This window comes from Belonocnema kinseyi, chromosome 6, assembly GCF_010883055.1.
Source record: "Belonocnema kinseyi isolate 2016_QV_RU_SX_M_011 chromosome 6, B_treatae_v1, whole genome shotgun sequence".
In the NCBI taxonomy this organism is placed as follows: Eukaryota; Metazoa; Arthropoda; class Insecta; order Hymenoptera; family Cynipidae; genus Belonocnema; species Belonocnema kinseyi.
Genome location: NC_046662.1, coordinates 103229406 through 103234025, shown reverse-complemented (window position 1 = coordinate 103234025; position 4620 = coordinate 103229406).

The following is a 4620-nucleotide window of genomic DNA, read 5'->3' as shown; positions in this document are numbered from 1 at the left end:
TGTGAACACGATAACTTTCGAAAAAATTAAACTATTACATTGCCCTTTGGCACGCTCGTTTAGTGTCCTAAACTGAAGGTCAAGTTCGTTCGCCAGCCATTTTGAATGAAAATTCAAAAAGTAGGCACATTTTGATTATTTTTTAGATCACTTTTTTGAAAATTCAAAAAATTCTCTGTGCGGTAATTTATAGTATTCAAAAGGTTGAACAATTTATCCCAATGATTTTTTTTTGAAAAATCAAAAATTACAAGAGTTAGAGGATTTTCAAAATCCAAAAAAACAAATTAAAATGAACATTTTAAGTCAAACAACGCACGACACGAGAAAAAGTGAAGAAAAGAAAAATGTTGCTTTTCGAAATCCCTACAAGATCATGATAACAATTTTTTTCAATTTGCTCGAAAAGTTGAAAATTCCAAATTTGATCGTACCAAACATTTTTGAAACCACATTTTTTCAAGATTTAAAAATTCTATGTGCGGTTGTTCATAGTACTCAAAAACTCAAACAATTTGTCCCTATGAATTTTTTATATAAATAGAAAATCATCAGAGTTACGGCATTTTCAAAATAAAAAAAAACAAACTAAAATGAACATTTTAAGCCAATAAACACATGATATGAAAAAAAGTCTGAAGAAGAAAAACTGTGCTTTTTGAAGGCCCTACAGAATTATGATCACAACTTTTTTAATTTGGTCGAAAAGTTGAACATTCCACATTTGATCCTACAAAAAAAAAATAAAAAATCCACAAACTCCATTTTTTGGGGAAACTATGCAAGATACGAAAAAAATGAAAAAGCTCAAATTACACGCACTGGAAAAAGCCACAAATTCATAATGAATCACTTTTCGACACAAGTAACGAAAAAATGAGCAAACTAAACGTGTGGAAGACGGTACTTGGTACAGCAAAATGTGTAATAAAAAAATGGTTTGCCTAAATAAGATCCAAAAATTTGATTTTCACATTTCTTTGATAGGGCACCCGCTTTTTACATTCACACCATAATGAGAAGGTATTGGTTTCATACGAAAATGACTTTCACGGATTCCATCAAATATCGACGTTTTGAGATTTCAGCAGAAGGAACAAAAAGTCTTCAGATTGTTCTGTCTGTCGTTGTTGTATGTATACTGGATGTCTCTGGACCGACTGATTGAATTGAATTGGGCTTTGGCACACAGGTTTAGGGGCCAAAGATTTTTAAATTCCATGTACGGCTATTTATAGCACACGAAAATGTTAACAATTTATCTTGTTGGATTTTTTTGATAACAAGAAAATTATCATTATCGTCGTTGTCGTTGCAGTCTGTAAACACGGTAACATTTGAAGTAATTATTTTATTGAATTTCCCTTTCACACACTTTATAAGGATATGAAAAGAAAGGATGATTTTGTTAGTCAGCTATTTTTAAAAAAATGCAATAATTTGGAGCATTTTCAAAATTTTTAAGACCACTTTTTTAAGATTTGAAATTTTCATATAGTGCTGTTTATAGTGCACAAAAATATGAACCATTTATCTCAATGACTTTTTTTGATAACAACAAAATTACCAGAGTTATAGCGTTTCCAAACTTAAAAAAAAATAATAATAACGAAACTGAGTATAGTATGTCATTCAACAACAGAAGTGTTAAGCATAATATAGAAAAGTTAAAATTTTAGACAAAATCGAGTGCGAAGCACGAGATACGTGATGAGAATGTGTTCCTTAGAGCCGAAGAAGCTTTAACAAAGGAGAATTCACAATCATTAAATTACAGTTGCCGATGCTTGGTTCGTTAACCTTAATAGGTCGGTACACAATTGTAGGGAAAATCCAAAGACCGAGCGGAAAGGGCGAGACAAATGCAGCATCAAGCGCGAACCGCCGGAACCAACAGTCGCGCGCCCTGGGCGCGCTCAAACTTGCGAGCGAAGCGAGCCGCGCGTTGAGAATGTGCCCGCGAAGCGGGCAGCTTTTTTAAATGTAAGTTACCCATAACAGAATTGTTGGTCTTAATTTGGTAAACTGAAATAATCGAGAATGTTTTATTAAATATTAATTATTGAGTTTCCCATAAGGCCAATGCTTTTGTGGAACAGGACGATTGACGGGCTGCCCTGCGGATTAGTTCACCCGCGAAGTGGAACTTAAAAGCGAAACTGCTTTTCTCAGTAGTCGGATAGAACTGCTCAGAAGCAGAAAATTATCACTGAATTGCTTCAACTTCACTCTTACCAAAAATCCAGCTTCATAAAATCTATAAGCTTCCACACTTTTATATGCTTAAACGACACTATGCATCCACTTAATAGTGACTCATGGTACTGTAATCAGATTTTCGCTAAAATCTATATCAGTATGAGCATGCTGATTAAATTTTTTGATTTTTTTTCAGTCTCTGCATTTCGAAAAAACAAAACTAATTTTTGAAACTCCAGCAGCACATGCATATCATTGCCACCTGCTTGTACGGGCGAAAATGCACTTACTGATTACTTTACCGTTTCAATCTTCATTGCTCTAAAAGCCCATAACTGACATTTGTACTCATTCAGCGTCATGTCATGTAGGAGCGACCTGAAAATTACTGAACTCCGAGGTGTTTCTCATCTTAGTGGCGGCCTGTGAAATACCCCATCTTGCATTTTGTTTTCAATAGTCTTGAAGGTCGGAAATTTTCATTTCTGTTAATAAAATTATTGTTATCTTTAACAATTCGTTTTAAATTATTTAAAATTCTTTTAACAAAATTTTTATAGTATTTATAAAAAAGTAGGTCAGTAACTATTACACGGTAAAAAAAATTGAGCTGTGCCAGGGATATTATTCCTTATTATTGCTAAACATTTAGCTGAAAACGAACAAAGGAATTTAGAAAGATCCCTGGATCAGCGAAAATGAATATCCTTGACCATTTTCCATATACCAGGGATATCGTATAGTCAAACCCCGAATAAGTATAGCTACAATAGGAATATTAAGAATAGGTGTCTGAAGCAATTATCGTAAGAGCGCCGGTGCATTATGGGAGCAGCGAAATAAAATGGCGACAGTCTAATCAGGAGCAGTGATAGTTGAGATTTACTTTGGACAATTAAACGCTTTTTACCACTTAAAATGTGCGCGAATGTTAATATTAAATGGAGTTTATGATGCAGTAATAATAATTTACATTTGTTTCGATTGTAGGCGATAACTATATTGAAATATCAAGAAACGCGATAAAAACAACAAACTTGACCTCCAAATGCATTAGACGGATTTCAGGGAAATTCCTTTTCGCGATACCAGACAAAAGATTGGCTAATGTAAGTTAATATATTTCTATAACAACTAAATTTTTTTCTAATCTGAAGATAATACAATTATACATAATCTGTCGAAAATAATAAACTCTGGAACTTAGCAATTTTGTCCAAATTACTGATTTACGAGAACAATTTACATAAAGTAACTAAATTTTTAATTCTTCTAACTAAACGTTTTACTTAATCCAAGCGTACACTTTCTTTGAGTTTAATATATTCTCGATTCACTCTTTCGCCTCAAGAATTTTTTTTCCGTGTACCGATTTTTTCATATCGGCCGGTGCCGCTGTTCTTGCTCAGAAAGCGAGTGTATTTTTAGAAAAGATAGTACAATATTGTAGTAAATATACTAAATTAAATAAATATGGCAAATTAAAATAATTAAAAAAGGTTTAATATTATCATATCGCAATTCGTATTGATCCAAAGCCAAAGGAAAACCTTTCAAAATCTTTGAACGTTTAAAATTCCATCACTCCTTTTTTACCACGTCTGAGCAGTTTTGGGAGCTCGTATTAAAGCTGTCCTCTTAGTTTATTCTTTCACTCAAGGTATGACATAGTTAAATATAAACAAGGCTTTGAAAACATCTTTAAACAATCGACAACATCTGTATGAATAATTCAAAATCATTTAAGAAATGCAACAAGTATAAACTCAGATCAAAGAACACATACCATTGTTTCCAAAATATTTAAACAATGAAAATCCCATTATCAAAATGGCAAACAAAATATTATGTGCAATAAATTCTAAGATAAATTTTACTCTGCAAGTTTTTTATTATTACACCATTAAGCCATTTCCCTTTCGGGGTAGGCGTGACTCACTCGGCAAAGGGAAAGGAGTAGTGTGTGGAAGGGATAGAGATTTTTCAGATTGATCCAGAATTCTCGTGCTATTTATGTAAATAACACGTTCGTTCCGCAACACTGCTCCGACCCAGGTTGCTGATCAATCTCTCTAGCAATCACCCCAAGCGAAGAACCTCACGAAGCCGTTATGTAAGATTCCCCACTTGGGTCCATTAATAGCCAAGGTCTTTGTTTCAGGCGTCGTTCACTCTACTGACACTCTTTTTATTAACTATTTTCCGCCATACTTCCATTTATTCGTCTATCTAATTCCTCATCTATCTTCCCGTGCAAGTGAATGTATAATTTTTTATTAGTACACGGAGAAAAACATATCGCACAATGAAATCGCAAAACCTCTATATTGAAATAAAGCGCAATATGACAACGTACAAGCATGGTCCGCGCCTTAGTACAATATTATAATGCACTATCGTCGCTTGGCCACTACTAGAACC